Source organism: Pseudophryne corroboree, chromosome 3 (assembly GCF_028390025.1).
Source record: "Pseudophryne corroboree isolate aPseCor3 chromosome 3, aPseCor3.hap2, whole genome shotgun sequence".
Taxonomy (NCBI): Eukaryota; Metazoa; Chordata; class Amphibia; order Anura; family Myobatrachidae; genus Pseudophryne; species Pseudophryne corroboree.
The window spans coordinates 587,315,070-587,335,639 of record NC_086446.1 but is presented as its reverse complement, the minus strand read 5'-3'; the positions used below and the strand labels follow the sequence as shown (position 1 = coordinate 587,335,639).

At 44.8% G+C, this 20,570-nt stretch overlaps 1 protein-coding gene and 2 long non-coding RNA genes across 8 annotated transcripts in view; 1 reads left to right on the top strand and 2 right to left on the bottom strand.

Moving 5' to 3' along the window:
* Window positions 1–20,570, bottom strand: part of LRRC20 (leucine rich repeat containing 20) — a 1,148,610-nt gene that overhangs the window by 990,182 nt on the left and 137,858 nt on the right. The gene's annotated exons all lie outside the window — the stretch shown is intronic.
* On the bottom strand, window positions 10,470–11,190 carry LOC135058051 (uncharacterized). The gene is made up of 4 exons (XR_010244563.1): window positions 11,167–11,190; window positions 11,022–11,085; window positions 10,830–10,948; window positions 10,470–10,601 (listed from the first exon to the last, which is right to left on the bottom strand). It is a non-coding gene; the product is annotated as an uncharacterized LOC135058051 (long non-coding RNA).
* LOC135058050 (uncharacterized) lies at window positions 14,746–15,437 on the top strand. Its single transcript, XR_010244562.1, has 4 exons — window positions 14,746–14,769; window positions 14,851–14,914; window positions 14,988–15,106; window positions 15,335–15,437. It is a non-coding gene; the product is annotated as an uncharacterized LOC135058050 (long non-coding RNA).

Here is a 20,570-nt window from a genome sequence, read left to right as displayed (position 1 = left end):
AAGGATCCTCAAATCAGGTGCGTCAGGGTGGGATGCCTGTGGACTTTGGAGAAATGTAAGTTCTTACCATAACATATATTTCTCCGGCAGGTTCCACAGGTTATCCACAGGATAACATTAGGATGTCCCAAAGCAATTTAGTGGTGGGGACGCTCCTGATTGGACAGGAGAATCCTTCGCCCGAATTCAGCATCCTGAGAGGCAAAGGTAACAAAGGCATAAATTCTAATGAATGTGTTAATGGAGACCATGTGGTTACCTAACATATCTATTCTGCTGAAGCACCACGTTGTGCTGCCCATAATGGACCTACCTTACAAGTAGAATGAGTAGAGACATTAGCCAGAACAGGGAGATCAGCTTGAGAAGATGCTTCTGAAATTTTCATCCGAAGCCACATTGCCAGTGTCTGCTTATCAGCAGGCCACCCTCTCTTGTGAAATCCGTAGAGAACGAAGAGAGTTTCTGTCTTTCTGATGGCACTGGTACGATCCATGTAGATCCTTAAGGCACGGACTATGGGGGTCATCCAGACCTGATCGCACGCTGCCTTTTTCGCAGCCATGCGATCGGGTCAGAGCAGCGCATGCGTATGAACCGCAATGCGTAGGCGTGTCATGCCACCGGCGACAGGGATAGTCGGGCAGAGACAGAACTAGCGAAAAAAGCGATCACACCAGCAATCGCAAAAAGATTGACAGGCAAAAGGCGTTCGTGGGTGGCAACTCACCGTTTCCATGGAGTGTCCGGAAAAACGCAGGCGTACCCAGCCGTTTAGGAGAAGGATTCCTGACGTCAGCACCGGCCCGGATCGTCGCAGTGGGTGAGTAAGTCCTGGGCTGTGCAGAAACTGCACAAACTTTTGTTTGTGTAACTCACTGCACAGCCGACCACACCCCTGCACAGGGATTACCCCCTCCCCTGTAGGCGGCGATTACCTGGTCGCAGCAGTGCAAATAAACGCCTGCATGCGACCATTCCTGCTTGAAGGAATGCTAAGACTGTGGAAACTCTGAAAACCAAGGGTCACATTTTTTATCACTGCACCACTGAATATAGCCTTGCCATATTTGGGGATAAATGCGAGCTGAGTAAAGTTTCCTTGCTCTGAGCATAGTATAAATTACCTGTTGTGAGAATACTCTTGCCTTTGCAATTTTAGGGTAAATTCGAACTGGTTTCCTCAGAAGGATAATCTTTGCTTGAAAAAATATCATATATATGGCCAGAAGTGCCAATATATTCATTGGCAGGCAACTTTCTTCCTTGGTCCACTGCCCCTGGAAACAACTCCTTCCTGACAGCTCTCCCCAGCCCTGCAGGCTGGCATCCATTGTCACAATTTCCCAATATGATATCCAAAGGAGCCTCCCTTTGTCCAGATAGGAGGTCAATAGCCTGGTGGCTACAAACATCCTAACTTCCAGAGGAAAGACCATAATCTGCACTTTTATTGTCTGATGAAAAAACCTTTCCACTTGGAAAGGGTCAGATGTTGCAGATGTATCGAGTGGAACAGAGTATACTCCATGTCAAATGTCTGCACCAGTGGTTCTCAACCGCGGTCCTCAAGTACCCCCAACAGTTCATTGTGAAAACCTACACCACAAAAAGAGAATCTGATTTCCTAATGGAGGAAGTTCTCTTCACATAGATACGGAGAACCCGTACCACATCCAAAGACCGCTCTTTGGAAGACAACTCAGGAGAATTGAAGGCCGGAACCACAATCTCCTGGTTAAGGTGGAAGGAAGACACTACCTTGGGTAAATAACCAGGGCGTGTCCGAAGAACCACCCGGTCACGGTGAAAAATCAAATAGGGGGACTTATAGGATAAGGCACCAAAGTCCAAGACCCTTCTAGCTGAAGCAATAGCCAGCAAAAACACCACCTTAAAGGAAAGCCACTTAAGGTCAGCAGAGGTAAAATGCTCAAATGGAGACCCCTGTAAAGTCTCCAAAACCACCGACAAATCCCAAGGGGACACAGGTGGCACATAAGGAGGCTGAATCCACAACGCACCCTGAGTGAAGGTATGGACATCAGGCAGGGTAGCAATCTTTCTCTAAAACCAAACCGACAAGGCCGAGATGTGCACCTTGAGGGAGGCCAGACGCAGGCCTAAGTCCAGGCCTTGTTATAGAAAAGCCAATAGTTTGGCCATACTAAACTTGAAAACGTCATGATTGTAAGACGCACACCAAGTAAAGTAAGCATTCCAGACCCTATGGTATATCCGAGCAGAAGCCGGCTTACGGCCTTCAACATAGTTTGAACGACCGCCTCAGAAAAACCCTTGGCCCTCAGGATGGAAGCCTCAAGAGCCATGCCGTCAAAGCCAGACGGGCCAAATCCTGGTAAACACACAGGCCCTGAACGAGGAGGTCTGGTCGTTGTGTAAGTAGAAGGGAACGATCCAACGAGAGGCCCTGTAGATCGGAGAACCAGTGCCGCCTGGGCCACGCTGAAGCGACTAGAGGTAGGTTTCCTCCTTCTTGCTTGAACTTCCGTATCGCACTGGGCAGGAGTGACACCGGAGGGAACACATACGGCAGCCGAAAGTTCCATGGGATTGACAGAGCATCTACGAACGCTGCTTGAGGATCCATTGTCCTTGCTCCGAAATCCGGAACCTTGTGATTGTGTCGAGATGCCATCAGGTCCACATCTGGGAGGCCCCACTTGTCCACGAGAAGTTGAAACACGTCCGGATGTAGGCTCCATGCTCTGGCGTGCACGTCCTGACGACTGAGATAGTCCGCCCGGAATGAACACTGCTGATATGGCCGGCAGATGGCGTTCTGCACGCTGAAGAATCCTTGATACTTTCCTCATTGCCATGCGGCTTCGAGTGCTGCCCTGATGATTGATGTACACCATCGTGATGGCGTTGTCCGATTGTACTTACACAGGTCTGTTCTGTATCAGATGCTGGGCCATTGTCAACGCATTGAACACTGCCCGCAGTTTCAGAACGTTTATCGGGAGTAGAGACTCCTCCTCGGTCCACCGACCCTGGAGAGAGTGTTGTTCCAACATTGCGCCCCAACCTCTCAGACTGGCATCAGTCGTCAGCAGGACCCAGTTGGATATCCAGAAGAGATGGACCCTGCTCAATCATTGGTTCTGAAGCCACCATCTCAGTGACAGGCGGACCTCCGGAGATAGGGAGATCATGCGAGATCTGATCCGGTGAGGCAGGCCGTCTCACTTGGACAGAATCAACTTCTGCAGAGGGCGAGAATGGAATTGAGCATACTCCCCCATGTTGAAAGTCGACACCATGAGACTTAGCACTTCCATCGCCGAATGAATCGACACTTGCGGACGGGATAGGAAGCATTGAATCTTGTCCTGAGGCTTCAGGACTTTCTCCTGAGAAAGGGACAACCACTGGTTGTGGGTGTCCAATAACGCTCCCAGGTGTACCATGCTCCGAGCCGGAACCAGGGAGGATTTCTTCCAATTGATCATCCCATCCATGGGCTTTCATGCACCGGATTGTCAAATAGAGATGACACAGGAGAAGTTCTTGGGAACTCGCCAGGATCAACAAATCATCTAGGTATGGTAGTATCCTGACCCCTTGACGGAGTAGCGTAGCAGTCATAACTTTGGTGAAAACTCACAGAGCCGTTGTCAAACCATAGGGTAACGCCCGAAATTGGTAATGAAGGTTGCCAACTGCAAACCGCAGGTACTCCGGATGAGATACCGCAATAGGAATATGTAGGTAGGCATTCTGTTTGTCCAGGGAGACCATGTAGTCCCCAGGCTCCATGGCCAGAATAGAGCGCAGCATTTCCATAAGGAACTTGTAAATTTGCACATGCTTGTTTCAAGGACTTCAGATTGAGAATGGGAAACGAGGACCTGTTCGGTTTCAGGACTAGAAACAGCGGTGAATAGAACCCCTTGCCCCTCTGAGTCAGAGGCACCTGTACCACCACTCCTGTGGACAGGAGGGAATGTACCACGAGTGCAACGTGTTTGCTTTTGCCAGATCCAGAGGCACATCTGTTAGGCAAAAATCAATGAGGGGGACAATTCTTGAAAGGTATGGCGTTACCTCGAACAACGACTTCCCTCACCCAGATATCCAAAGTGGTCTTCAACCATTCCTGGGTAAAACCTAGAAGTCGGCCCCCCACCCTGGGATTCCCCAGAGGCAGGCCCGCACCGTCATGTGGCCGGCTTTTCAGTTTTTGAAGCTGGCTGACGGGCGGCCCAAGCACGCTTCGGTCTGGGCTTGGCAGGCCTAGAAGCACGGGCTTGCTTTGGGTACGCCTGACCCTTTGCTTTACCTGGAGTACGAAAGGGCAGAGGGAAAGTACTTTTAGCCTTCTGTGCAGAAGGAGCTGTACTAGGTAGGCAGGCTGTTTTAGCAGTAGCCAGTTCAGCCACAATCTTATTGAGGTCTTCTCCAAAGAGAATGTCTCCCTTGAAAGGAAGCACCTCCAAGTTTTTTCTGGAATCTAAATCCACCGATCAGGATCTCAACCAAAGGATATGTATGGCCAAAGCGGACGCAGTAGCAGCGTTGGCCGATAGCACCCCGGCATCGGAAGCTGCCTCCTTAAGGTACAGAGAAGCCGTGGCAACATATTGAGAAACATTGTCGAGCATGCTCAGATGCATCAGAAGGCAGTTCTTACTCAAGTTCTTGAGCCCACGCCTCAACAGCTTCAGCAGCCCAAGTCGCTGCAATAGTTGGCCTTTGAACAGCCCCAGAAAGGGTATAAAACGCTTTTAAACAGCCCTCCACACGACGATCCGTCGGTTCCTTCAGAGCGGTCACTGGCAGAGCAGAGGAAACAACCATGCGCGCCACATGAGAATCTACAGGCAGAGGAGTTTCCCAATTTTTACACACCTCCGCAGAGAGGATAGCGAGCCAACAGTCTCTTATTCGGTGTAAACTTATTCCCTGGATTTTCCCAGGATTCCTGACGTATGTCAACAAGGTGTTTAGAGTAGGGTAAAACCTGCTTAATTACCTTTTTACGCTTAAACTTATCAGGTTTCTTGGAGACAGTCTCAGAATCATCAGCCACTTGAAGAATGAGCCGTATTGCCTCAATGAAATCCGAGACATCAACGGATGATTTCCCCTCCCCATCTGAAACATCAGTGTCAGTGTCTGAGGGGTCAGTAAATGCACCATCCTCCTAGAAAGACGTGTCAGTTAAAGCCGCGGATAGGGAGGAGGTAATGGCCTTTTTAGACGACGACTTAATCTTATGTGAGCGAGAGTGACCCTTAGATTTAGACATGGATTGGTTCAAATGCTGTAACTGAGTGGAAAGCTGCCCATGTCGGGTTCACAGCGGGGACCATAAACTGTGGTAGTGGCACAGGTGGTCCCACACGGGGCGTCAATTTAGTTAAAAGCGTGTTTAACCATGTGGAAAATGTAGCCCAAGGTGGTTCTTGTGAAGCCCCAAGTGCTACCGACCCACTGGGGGGCAAGGAACCCCCTGAACCTCTCAGCTGCTAAATTATCCTCCCTTCCGTCAGTGGCCTCACCACCACGCAGTGTGGGAGATGAATGCAGCAATGTACAGACACATCCTGGTTGAAAATCTGTTTCAGAGCGCTCTTGACCTCAGACTGGGGCGATGGTTCATCTTTCAGCAGGACAACGACCCTAAGCACACAGTCAAGATATCAAAGGAGTGGCTTCAGGACACCTCTGTGAATGTCCTTGAGTGGCCCAGCCAGAGCCCAGACTTGAATCCGATTGAACATCTCTGGAGAGATCTGAAAATGGCTGTGCACCGACGCTCAACATACAACCTGATGGCGCTTGAGAGGTGCTGCAAAGAGGAATGGGCAAAACTGCCCAAAGATAGGTGTGCCAAGCTTGTGGCATCATATTCAAAAAGACTCGAGGTTGAAATTGCTGCCAAAGGCGCATCAACAAAGTATTGAGCAAAAGCTGTGAATACTTATGTACATGTGATTTATTAGGTTTTTATTTTTAATAAATTAGCAAAAATCTCAAAAAAACTTTTTTCATGTTGTCATTATGGGGTATTGGGGGGGGGGGGGGGAAATTCAAATCAATTAGATAGGAAAAAACACGACACCCAACTGACTTTCCAAACAATTGAATACCACCCTCACCCTCTTGTGTGTAAAATTTTGAGGGGAAAGATGTATTCCATTTTGGAATAGGGCTGTAACATAATAAAATGTGGAAAAAGTGAAGCGCTGTGCATATTTTCCGAATGCACTTTATAATGCTGGAAATAGGTAATGCGCCATCTATGTGTAACTTTTGTGTTATCCGTACATATACATATTAGGACACATACAGTAAATTACATAGCCGGATCTCTTATCACTCAGATTCACCTTACACATTCCATCTACAGCTCAGAAAGCTGTGTGTACCTGCACATCATTTCATTGCTGTTTCAGAGACTGAACACCTCATGCCTTAGCAACTCTGACTTAAGTTTTGGACTAAGTTATATGCACTGGTACACAGTTCATGTTGTAGATTGCTTTTTAAAAAAGGAATCACTACTTTACATCCTGCAGCACAGAATCCTGTAAACAGCCATAAGTTAAAACAATTGATAACTCTCCAAGTATGTGCTTAATTAACCACTTAACTGGCATGGTCAGATCCAATGCAACCGCGCCACCCCACTGTGTTCCCCAGTTTTTGATGAGGATATCAGTTTTGCAGATATGCATAATATTTTTTTTAAAAACACACTTTTTAAACTATATAAACACATATTTAAACACCAACTATATGAACGGTTTTGGAGGGAAAAATCGTCAGTTAAGTGGTTAAGAAATAGTCTTCCGCAGTGTAGATACATAGAATGCGTCAGAAAAGAAACAACTAAAACACAATTATGTACTTAAAACCTCAATTTATACTTAATGGTTGTCATATTACTTTAAAATTTGTTCTTATTTACATTATATTTTGACAAACTTTATAAACAAAGCATTCATTTTTACAGACTTCTTAAAATCTCCATATTAGTTTTAATTTTGGATGACTGAACGTGGTTAGTAGTAAAGATATCTTGTGTTGTTTGTATGACATGTAGGCAAGTTTTCTGCAATCTATTTACCTATTCAGGACCTCCCCCACCCTGACCATATTTTGTCACTATACATATATCTTCCGGTTGCACTAAACAGATTTTCACATTGTAATGTTTAGCAACATCAGCAAAATGAAACCACCATATATAGTAAAGAAAATTATACATAATTTTTTCATATTACTGTAACTTAATTTAATAAAAGAAAAATTCAGAAAAAAATGTGAATGCAAATCACTGAGCAGTTATTAAAAACACAAGACAGTGTAATATTGATTTTATATTGTTTAATGCAGTTGGTTGTTTTGTTGTCAATGACAGTCTGCCATCTTCTGAGCAAAAATGGAATGGAAACTATTTTATAGACATTTATGAACAGCAACTGAAGCTCACAGCTAAACTAATCTTACACGTTTCTGAAATTTCTACAATCCCATCTCAGGCTGCAACAAGACTGAACAGATATCTATGTTTATTAGGTGAGCACTTTTTAGGAAACAAGAAGACGCATATATGTAAAGCTTGCAAGCAGGGCCTCCCTACCTCTAGCATACCTCCCCAACTGTCACGATTTTCGCGGGACAGTCCCGTTTTCTTTGGGACTGTCCCACCCGCAGGCCGCAGTGTCCCGCGGTGGGGGGCAGTTGGGAAGCTTCCGGAACTGCAGCGGTGAATAGAGGCGTGTATTCACAGGTGACAGAGGGAGAAGGGAGTATGCCAGCAGCTCACAGAGCGCTGGCCATGCCCCCTCAGTGACAGTAAAAGGGAGCACGACAATATCGCTTTCCGTGCGCGCACCATAGGTGTTTAAAAAGTTGGGAGGTATGCTCTGTGTCTGTCTGTTTTTTACCCAGTTTTGTTCTATTACTGTTCTAGTTGTAAAGCGCAGCGGAATATACTGTGCTATATAAGAAACTGTTAATAAATATTATTTGAAATTGACAATCATCTATGACCTACAGCAAGGAATGTATATTATTTGCCAAGTCTATAATATATATATATATATATATATATATATATATTAAAAACCATGAAGGTTCAAGTGTCATTATTTAATTATTTTGCACATAAAACAGAGCAGATAATTCTGAACTGTAGGAAGTGGGCGGGGCTTCACATAGCTGTGATTCCTGGTAGCTGACCCCTTCCTTAAAGCCAGAAGGGTAAATGCTGCATCAGCGAACCATTCTTCCCTTTAATCCTGCACCTCTCCTCACTAAACAAACTCATTGTTTCCTACTTTCCAGGGACCCCTCATCTCCCTCACCCTCTGCCTATCAGTATCTCCCTGCTTTACTAGCTTCACTTCAGAGTCCAGTTCAAACTTTCACTGTCATGTATAAAGCATACCTCCCAACTTTTCATTTCTCCAAAGAGGGACACACGCGCGGCGAAGCCGCGTGCGCTCCCGAAAAAGGGGCGTGGCTTTGAGGGAGGACCGCGATCGAGAGCCACGCCCCATTTTCTTCACTGAGGGGGCACGCTCAGCACTCTGTGAGCCGCTGGCATACCTCCTCTCCCTCTGACTCCAGTGAATAGACGCTATTCACTGCTGCTCTGCTAAGCAGGGCAGCGAAAGACAGACTCCCAACTGCCCCCCCACCGCGGGACACTGCGGACCACGGGTGGGACAGTCCTCAAAAAATGGGACTGTCCCTCGAAAATCGGGACACTTGGGAGGTATGTATAAAGCCCTAAATAATATCTCCAACCTTATTTCTGCTCACACTCCACCTGACCCTCCCAATGAGTGCCGCTCCCCTCTATCCTGATTACCTTCTTTCACGCCCAACTCCAAGATTTCTCCCTCACCACTGGATCTTACCAATATGCATCTTTTTACTTAAAATGCCTCCTGTGGCTTTGCATATTTTAGCACAGTTGCTGCATGTAAAAACGCCACTAACAAAAATCATAGAATCAGACCCATTGTCCTTTGACTCAGCCCGATCAGGAACCCCGATACCGTACGCTCATCCTTACCTTGTGTACAGGCTCGCTGAGAGCTGAACTGCCTCCACTCCAAGATAATGAGTTGTCCTAGGATCAACAGTGTCCTAATCCTACCTAGTCTGTCATTTTATTGATGTATGTTGTTCCTAGATATTTTAATTTATACAGTACTGTACAGTTACACTGTTATAAAGTATTTCTTGTACGGCACTGCAGGAAACTTTACTGTGCGTTAATAATAAAATATATCAATAATAATAGCGATGATAAAATAAGTTGGCAATGCATACTGAGCATGCTGTGACTTGCAGTTCCACAAACTGCTGCCATGATACATTATTGTGCATTATTTATAAGGCGCTGTACAATTAGCAGATTATACACATACAATGACACGAGTCTGGCATACTGCAACAACAATCTGCTATATTTTAGTAACCAACAGGGACATCTAGTGGTCAATACATGGCAAATGCAATATTCCATATTAAGGGAATTTTCGTAAACATATTTAAAACGATGTAATAAGCAAACTTATCTTAACAACAACAAAAAAATGCTACACATGCTATTGCTTTCCTACATACTACAATTATACGATTATTACACCCTCTTATAACATAGAAACAGTAAAGACGTGCTCTCTCCCAAATATTATATGATAGATATTTAGTCTTAAAATTCAAATAAGGCGTTTTAAGCTCTAATATTTATATACATGATAGCTATGATTTAACAAAATTGTTTGGTGTATTTATGTTGTTACCGGTCGAGTATCCCCTATCCAAAATCACACAGTTTTGAGTCCCCTACTGAGATAATGACATATGTATTTATATATATATATATATATATATATATATATATATATATATATATAAAGTCCAGAGGTGAAGCGCACACACTTAAAGGATGTTAGAAGGGTGCCGTGTCAATTGTTATGGATACCATAGTTCCCAATGCTTACCCTGAAAGGGTTTAGACAAAAGGAGACCAGCACACCACCATATGAAAAAATATGAAAAACATTTAATGAATCAGTAGCATTATCAGGCCTTTTTCAAAAAGGCCTGATAATGATAGGTCTTTAGTTAATTGGTGAATTTCTTAATTGCTTCAGCCATTGTTAGTTATAAAGACCTTAAGAGGCCGTAAAAACTTTGATGGGTGATGATGATCACTTTCCTTAGGGCTAGCAACTGAAGTCAGATGACATGGAAATGCCCTATATTGGACCAAAAAGTCAACCAAGTCTGGTGAGTGCGCTCATGTTTTCTATATATTTGGAGCAGCCTAAAGATTCCTTCCTATTGCAAAGTGTGCTTGAGTAGTTGTGAGGTGTGTGTGTACTATACTAGAAATATAATATATATATATATATATATATATATATATATATATATATATATACCACAACAACCACCAAGGTGGAAGGTGCACTCACGCCCAGAAATTAGTCTCTGAAGTCACTTGTAAATTCAGTATATTTTTATTCGGGTTCACTGTTGATGCCGTATTTCATCGACGTTTCGGTCCTTATGCGGACCTTTATCAAGATTGGCACTTAAATCACCTATACAATCAGAAACAGTTACAATTAATATGTATAAGAACCCAGATTTATTCAACACCAACACCACCAGTGCCTCCCAGGCCCTGAAGACTGTCACAAAGACCAGAAAACGTATTAAAAAGCTGTTTTTTTATATATGTAAAAAAGAGATACTTGAAAGTAATCCACGTGTGATGAAAGAGACACCTCCACCGTTAGGACTATCTGTTTAGATAGGCAAATGATTACCTGGACGGCAAGCCAGATCACTCAGATGCGTGGAATGGCCTTCAAAGTTGGCAACATGCCTGATCACATAATGAAGTTAAAAAGCCTATAACGTAGGGGATGCTGCAAGGCGTAGTCACCTATTAGATAAATAACAGAGTAACTACACCATAAGAAAATACACTAACAACGTCATTTTGGAAAAGATCATACCTAGTTACATGTAGAAATAGCTCATGGCAGCTTGTGGGCTCTGTACATGTGTCAGACACTCAGTCTGTAAGGAGGCACAACAGGAAAAAATAATCACCAACCGTAATCATGTGTCAGAAGGGAGCTGCAGGAGAACCATACTCACTGCTCAAGTGTCCAGAGCCAAATGGAAGCTGCATAAAGTTCAGCCTCAGCTGAGCACTATTTAAGGATCAACGACAGGAAGTGCCAATTAGGGAGATTAGTATAAACCCAGTCTCTCATTAACTGATCACCTCTCAGATAACTAACTCAGACCAACTGGGTAAAACGTTACAGGGTTCACAGGACAGGCAGTGGCTATCGCTAATGCACGGCTACTTAAATGAGTGTATTTTAACGATTTAGAAGGGCAACTGCCGGAGACGCGTCTTTTGCGTTCCACCGACCGGAACTCCATGCGTTCCATTCCGCGGAAGTGGCGCTGGCCGGAAGTCTCTGCGTTCCACTCGCGGAAAGAACCGTAATTAGGCTTATCCACTGGCAAATGTTTAAAGGAGGTGTACAACCTAGAGGGGGGTGTTCACAGAGAATGAACACTCCCCCAGGTGGAATCATCAATGTACAGGTCCACTCATAGCTCACAGGGACTCGGAGGTGTACCGGAGGTCACCTCACGTATAATCCTGGATTAACCTATGTGTAGCCTGTCAATCACCACTGAAGAAAAAGAGTGCAAATGTAAATAATGATCCATAATATGAAATGTCAAAAATGTCAAAAATGACATAAGAGGGCACCAAATCAAATGACCACAACTCACCCTATGCATACAAACTAACATATATCTGATCAACAAAGGCAAATTGAATACTGATGTGAGTGTAATATCTTTATAGTAATACATTGGTATAATGTAGTAAAAGATTTTAAATAATAAAAGGGAATAGTGGGTGGTGTGGTCATTGAAATTGGTGAACCCTCGTGACTAGTATAGGACCTGGGAAGGCTCCGGGAAACAGCAGAAAAATATATATAAAAAACATAAGCAAGGACGTATAAATAACTGTCCTTACCTTCTTAATCTCTATACATAAAAAGAACATACAAAAATGAAAAAAATAAAACATAGAACATAGAACATATAACACACAAATCAAAACCCAGCCTGTATATGCTGATTGTATCACAGTGCCCTATGTCCCTGAAACATACAAAGTGTGTTCTAAGGTATCCAATCAACTATGGCAAAATAAAATTCTAAAGAAAAATATTAAGGGGGTTGGCCTCATTGAGGCCCTTTGGTGACACTGTATTGAGTTTGTGTATCCAAAAGCTTTCCTTCTGTTTAAGTAACAAGGTGCGATCGCCTCCACTAACAGGTGGCGGCACCCAGTCAATCAGCTGACACTTCAGGGCAGATACTTGATGTCTAACTGACAAAAAGTGCCGTGCTACCGGTTTGTCAGAAAAGCCCACATTGAGGGCCGTGTGTATGGATGACCGATGGTTTGCCATCCTGTCGCGAAAGGGACGCGCAGTTAGTCCGACATAACATAACCCACATGGGCACTTTAGAAGGTAGACGACATGATCCAGTCGACAGTGGAGATGATATCTGATGAAGATTTTTTTCCCTGTGTGTGGGTGATACAAAAAAGGACCAGTGATCATAGATCTGCACGTTGTGCACCCCCCGCAAGAAAAACTGCCAGGTTTGGCTTGCATAAGCTGGATTTGAGATGTGTTCTGTTCAGGGAAAATCGTAGGTCTCATTAGTAATTGCTTTAGGTTGGCCCCTCGTTTGTATGCAACCATAGGAGCAGGTGTTTTAAGAAAAGGCAAACTGTTGTCGGTGGCTATTATTGGCCAATGTTTCCGTAGGGCCTTTCTGGTTGCACTTGTGGAACCATCATACTGAGTGGAACAAATCATCCGATTGTTACGAATGGGGTTTTTAACCTGTTGTCCATGTTAAAAACCCCATTCGTAACAATCGGATGATTTGTTCCACTCAGTATGATGGTTCCACAAGTGCAACCAGAAAGGCCCTACGGAAACATTGGCCAATAATAGCCACCGACAACAGTTTGCCTTTTCTTAAAACACCTGCTCCTATGGTTGCATACAAACGAGGGGCCAACCTAAAGCAATTACTAATGAGACCTACGATTTTCCCTGAACAGAACACATCTCAAATCCAGCTTATGCAAGCCAAACCTGGCAGTTTTTCTTGCGGGGGGTGCACAACGTGCAGATCTATGATCACTGGTCCTTTTTTGTATCACCCACACACAGGGAAAAAAATCTTCATCAGATATCATCTCCACTGTCGACTGGATCATGTCGTCTACCTTCTAAAGTGCCCATGTGGGTTATGTTATGTCGGACTAACTGCGCGTCCCTTTCGCGACAGGATGGCAAACCATCGGTCATCCATACACACGGCCCTCAATGTGGGCTTTTCTGACAAACCGGTAGCACGGCACTTTTTGTCAGTTAGACATCAAGTATCTGCCCTGAAGTGTCAGCTGATTGACTGGGTGCCGCCACCTGTTAGTGGAGGCGATCGCACCTTGTTACTTAAACAGAAGGAAAGCTTTTGGATACACAAACTCAATACAGTGTCACCAAAGGGCCTCAATGAGGCCAACCCCCTTAATATTTTTCTTTAGAATTTTATTTTGCCATAGTTGATTGGATACCTTGGAACACACTTTGTATGTTTCAGGGACATAGGGCACTGTGATACAATCAGCATATACAGGCTGGGTTTTGATTTGTGTGTTATATGTTCTATGTTCTATGTTTTATTTTTTTCATTTTTGTATGTTCTTTTTATGTATAGAGATTAAGAAGGTAAGGACAGTTATTTATACGTCCCTGCTTATGTTTTTTATATATATTTTTCTGCTGTTTCCCGGAGCCTTCCCAGGTCCTATACTAGTCACGAGGGTTCACCAATTTCAATGACCACACCACCCACTATTCCCTTTTATTATTTAAAATCTTTTACTACATTATACCAATGTATTACTATAAAGATATTACACTCACATCAGTATTCAATTTGCCTTTGTTGATCAGATATATGTTAGTTTGTATGCATAGGGTGAGTTGTGGTCATTTGATTTGGTGCCCTCTTATGTCATTTTTGACATTTTTGACATTTCATATTATGGATCATTATTTACATTTGCACTCTTTTTCTTCAGTGGTGATTGACAGGCTACACATAGGTTAATCCAGGATTATACGTGAGGTGACCTCCGGTACACCTCCGAGTCCCTGTGAGCTATGAGTGGACCTGTACATTGATGATTCCACCTGGGGGAGTGTTCATTCTCTGTGAACACCCCCCTCTAGGTTGTACACCTCCTTTAAACATTTGCCAGTGGATAAGCCTAATTACGGTTCTTTCCGCGAGTGGAACGCAGAGACTTCCGGCCAGCGCCACTTCCGCGGAATGGAACGCATGGAGTTCCGGTCGGTGGAACGCAAAAGACGCGTCTCCGGCAGTTGCCCTTCTAAATCGTTAAAATACACTTATTTAAGTAGCCGTGCATTAGCGATAGCCACTGCCTGTCCTGTGAACCCTGTAACGTTTTACCCAGTTGGTCTGAGTTAGTTATCTGAGAGGTGATCAGTTAATGAGAGACTGGGTTTATACTAATCTCCCTAATTGGCACTTCCTGTCGTTGATCCTTAAATAGTGCTCAGCTGAGGCTGAACTTTATGCAGCTTCCATTTGGCTCTGGACACTTGAGCAGTGAGTATGGTTCTCCTGCAGCTCCCTTCTGACACATGATTACGGTTGGTGATTATTTTTTCCTGTTGTGCCTCCTTACAGACTGAGTGTCTGACACATGTACAGAGCCCACAAGCTGCCATGAGCTATTTCTACATGTAACTAGGTATGATCTTTTCCAAAATGACGTTGTTAGTGTATTTTCTTATGGTGTAGTTACTCTGTTATTTATCTAATAGGTGACTACGCCTTGCAGCATCCCCTACGTTATAGGCTTTTTAACTTCATTATGTGATCAGGCATGTTGCCAACTTTGAAGGCCATTCCACGCATCTGAGTGATCTGGCTTGCCGTCCAGGTAATCATTTGCCTATCTAAACAGATAGTCCTAACGGTGGAGGTGTCTCTTTCATCACACGTGGATTACTTTCAAGTATCTCTTTTTTACATATATAAAAAAACAGCTTTTTAATACGTTTTCTGGTCTTTGTGACAGTCTTCAGGGCCTGGGAGGCACTGGTGGTGTTGGTGTTGAATAAATCTGGGTTCTTATACATATTAATTGTAACTGTTTCTGATTGTATAGGTGATTTAAGTGCCAATCTTGATAAAGGTCCGCATAAGGACCGAAACGTCGATGAAATACGGCATCAACAGTGAACCCGAATAAAAATATACTGAATTTACAAGTGACTTCAGAGACTAATTTCTGGGCGTGAGTGCACCTTCCACCTTGGTGGTTGTTGTGGTATATTGGTGGCCTCTCAGGTCATTAGGAGCACCCGCCGTCGTTATTACTTTTGATGAGAGTGCAGGATCTTCCAAGACTATATATATATATATATATATATATATATATATATATATATAGCAAAACAGAAAAGCCGCACACATTTTCATCATTAAATCCGGGTGCTGTAATTCCATATAGAAAGTATAGCAGACCATTCCTCAAGCTTGAGAATCCCTCCTCAGCCAAAAGAAAGAAACCAGCAGACCACCAGTAATCAACCCATAAAGTGCTCTATTTCAGCATGGCAATAGTCAGAATGGGCAGAGGGGATCAGGACTCTCCTTTTACCAGAGGGACATGTGATGTATCATGTTTATCCTAACTGGAAGATAATGTGATTATAATTCTGACTATTGCCATGCTGAAATAGAGCACTTTATGGATTGATTACTGGTGGTGTGCTGGTTTCTTTCTTTTGGCTGAGGAGGGATTCTCAAGCTTGAGGAATGTTCTGATTATATATATATATATATATATATATATATATACACACACATACACACATATATATATATATATATATGGCAGAGAGTCAGAACAAACAAATGTCCAAGACAGGACATGGCACTCCAGGGCTTGAGAATAAAACTATTTTTAATGCATCCAATTAATCAACACACTGCATTGCTCCAGCAGCAAATGGTGCAGTGAAAGACAGTAATAAAATGGCACAAGCATCTTACAGACTATGCAGCATTTCGGGTCTCGCAGGACCCTTCCTCAGGTCGCGCCAGTGCATCAGACAAACAGGTGAACAAACATACATACAACATAGAACTCACCTAAATAGCCCCCCATGCCGGCATCCTCGACCTCGGGACAGCGTGGAGCTTCCGGTCAGGCCGAAAGCGCCAGGGAGATGACGTGCTCAGGCGGCGGCGGTGACCATGGCAACCCGGCTCACGGATCATTTTATTTGCTTATGTTGTGGAGTTGACATATATGGGCTTAAGATCATATGTTTTGTAAACTAGCCCTTGTACTAGCATTTATGTATATTTGCATTGTAACTTTTTATTCCACCTAATTTTGCTGTTTTTTCATTATGCACTGTATTTGTTTATTTCATTATAGCCTCCCCTGCCAGGCGACATGACCGGGTACAGTGTGTGTAGCTCCGGGCATCGGGTTGCCAGGGTTACCGTCGCATCCCTTTGACATCATTCAGGCGTCCTGTCCTGTCCGGAAGCTCTATGCGCTCCGTGAGCCGGGTTGCCATGGTCACCGCCGCCGCCTGAGCACGTCATCTCCCAGGCGCTTTCGGCCTGACCGGAAGCTCCACGCTGTCCCGAGGTCGAGGATGCCGGCATGGGGGGCTATTTAGGTGAGTTCTATGTTGTATGTATGTTTGTTCACCTGTTTGTCTGATGCACTGGCGCGACCTGAGGAAGGGTCCTGCGAGACCCGAAATGCTGCATAGTCTGTAAGATGCTTGTGCCATTTTATTACTGTCTTTCACTGCACCATTTGCTGCTGGAGCAATGCAGTGTGTTGATTAATTGGATGCATTAAAAATAGTTTTATTCTCAAGCCCTGGAGTGCCATGTCCTGTCTTGGACATTTGTTTGTTCTGACTCTCTGCCATATCTAAACATTGGACAAAGGCACACAGGCAGTTGGATCTTATTGGGAGTGCCGGATTATCTGGACATTGTATATATATATATATATATATATATATATATATTCCATAGACAAAAAACCTTACGGTTTCACATGTCCCATTAAGGCTTCTTAGACATGATCGAAATTTCAGAAACCTGTTGTAACTCTTCCACTCAAACTCCAAAAAGCAATGAAATTCCGATCATTAAGGCTGACGCCTTAATGGACGTGTTCCTTGCGCAATACAGATATGGTATGCCATCACAGCCTGTGGGTAAGTGCAGATTCAGCACTCTCACAGAGTGAGATTGCCGTCACTCACACAATGGTGGAGCTGCTAATTCACAGATTTGTGTGCTCATTGGAATACACACATGCAGTCTATGCAACTGAAGGTCTGAGCAGTTTTGTGGTGCTCCCATCCCGCACAGTGCCCACAACCATCCCATTCGGTCACCACAACAATCCCACCGTGTTACAACAGCTTCTCACTCCATACATCAATCTCACTTAGTATACACATTTAGCTCCATCAAAATATCTTGGTTAATTGCTAAAACTATAATACCACATCTACTGTCTATGCATCTACACTTGCTTCCCCTATACACCTCCATGCTGCTGTCTTCCCCTATCCCTACTGCTGTGTTCTCCCATCTGTGCTAGTCTGTACTAACTTATCTGCACCATCTGTCTTTCCGCATCTGTGCCTTGTCTGTATCACCGTTTCCTTCTCTCTGTGCTGCTCAGTGTTTCCCTCTTCAACGTCACTCTGTCTCCTCCAGTACAGGGCACACTCTCTTCTCTCCCATCTGCACCAGTTTTCTACCCATCCAAGCCAGTGTTTTCAACCCATCTGCACCATTTCCCCCATCTGCACCGCTCTGTCTCCCTTCCCATACTTGCTGCTTAATCTACCCCCTATCCACACCACTCTTACCCCATTCATGTAGCCGACATCCTGAAGGTAAATTTTGTGGGCCCTGCGCTCTTGGCAGGGAAATAAGTGCCACAGCCCACCCCCCAGTGGTCCGGAAACGCCTCCGTTGTGCAGACCATGCCCTGCCAATGGCATTCTAACGCTGTTTGCACACCCCCTCCTTCCCCGCAACCCCCTCTGCCTATCAATCAGGCAGGGTGATCGCAGCCAGTGAGATGCTGATAGCATCTCACTGGGCTCCTGGGGTACGTACGCGCAGTGCAGCCATTGCACGTGCGCACCTCACAAACTAATTCAGACTGCGATCGCTGCTGCTGCGGTCTGAATTACCCCGTGTTTCTTTGTCCCCCCCCCATCAGTGCTGCTTAGTGTTCCCTCTATCCACACACTTCTGTTACCCCATCCACACCGCTCTCCTCCCTCCAATCAACAACACTCATACCTCATCTGAGCAGCTTTGTCTTCCGCTCAGACCTTCAGTTGCATAGACTGCATGTGTGTATTCCAATGAGCACACAAATCTGTGAATTAGCAGCTCCACCATTGTGTGAGTGACAGCAATCTCACTCTGTGAGAGTGCTGAATCTGCACTTACCCACAGGCTCTGATGGCATACCATATCCGTATTGCGCAAGGAACACGTCCATTAAGGCGTCAGCCTTAATGATCGGAATTTCATTGCTTTTTGGAGTTTGAGTGGAAGAGTTACAACAGGTTTCTGAAATTTCGATCATGTCTAAGAAGCCTTAATGGGACATGTGAAACCGTAAGGTTTTTTGTCTATGGAATTTCATCGCTTTTTTTAAATTTATTTTTTTTATTCAGAAATGTAAAATTTCACTGTAAGAATAAACATTTGATTTTTTAAATGTTTAATGAAAATGTTCGTATAACATCACTGTTCTGTGCAAAATAATTTTATTTACCAAACCGAATTGTTTAAGGTCCGTACACACTTAACGATTTAATGAGCGACGTCGCTCATTTTCCCCCTCCTTGAGCGACGTCGCTCGTTTTATCGTTAAGTGTATATGCCACCAGCGACGAATGATGCGCTGCCCCGCGGGTCGGCAACAATCGTCGCTGTCGGTAGGGCATGCATGAAGGATGTGGACTGTCGTCCACGACCTTCATGCAGGGCTGGCGGGGGCGTGACGTCACTGAGTGATATGAGCGGTCATATCGCTCAGTGTGTACAGTCGGCCGCTGGCCGGCCGGGGAGGGGGAAACATTAGACGATGTCGCTCACAGAGCGACATCGTTTAATGTGTATGGGCCTTTAGACTTTGGTCAAAATATTTTGCTGCCTTTGCAGCTGATGCAGGGAGGGGGGTAGGCGGCAGCAGCCTGTAACTGAGGCTGGAGGTAGGCGTGAAATGCATTGCTTGTACGTGTGAGTGCGTGGTGTCAGGTGCTGCGCGTGTATATGTGTGTGTCTCAGGTGCTGCCTGTGTATGTGTGTCAGGTCGTGTGTGTGTGTGTGTGTGTGTGTGTGTCAGGTGCTGCGTGTATATATGAGTGTGTCTGATGGTGCGTGTGTATGCGTCAGCTGCCGCACGTGTGTGTGTGTGTCAGGTGTTGCGGGTGTATATGTGTGTGAGTATCAGGTGCTCCGCGTGTGTACAAGTGTATGTCTGGTGCTGCGCATTAATACGTATGTCTGTGTCAGGTGCTGCGCGTGTACATGAGTGTGCGTCAGGTGCTGCGCGTGTACATGAGTGTGCATTAGGTGCTGTGTGTGTACATGAGTGTGCGTCAGGTGCTGCGTGTGTACATGAGTGTGCATTAGGTGCTGCGCGTGTACATGAGTGTGCGTCAGGTGCTGCGCGTGTACATGTGTGTGCGAGTAAGGTGCTGCGTGTGTATGTGTGTGTCAGGTGCTGCATGTGTATATTAGTGTGTCTGATGGTGTGCGTGTATATGTATGTGTCAGTTGCTGCGTGTATATGTATGTGTCAGGTGCTGCGTGTATATGCATGTGTCAGGTGCTGCGTGTATATGCATGTGTCAGGTGCTGCATGTTTATTTTATTGTGTCTGATGCTACGTGTGTGCGTCAGGTGCCGCATGTGTATATGTGTGTGTGTCAGGTGTTGCGCGTGTATGTGTGTGTCAGGTGCTGCATGTTTATTTTATTGTGTCTGATGCTACGTGTGTGTGTGTCAGGTGCCGCACGTGTATGTGTGTGTGTGTCAGGTGTTGCGCGTGTATGTGTATGTCAGGTGCCGTTCCCCTTCTTCCCATCCCAGCTCTCTCTGTAGAATACAGCTCTGCACCCAGAGAGAGGGAAAGACCAGGGGGCTGATCACTGCTCTGCTCACTTTTTGGTCATGAGTTCGGTCTCCTGTTTCTTCCAGTGCTGTGTTCCTGCAGCCCAGCCCTCCCTGTTGTGCCAGAGAATCACCCTTCCTTCCCCTGCCAGAGAGAGAGAGCCCGAGGCAGAGACACTCTTCCTGTAGCTGGCCTACCCCCAGTACTTCAGCAC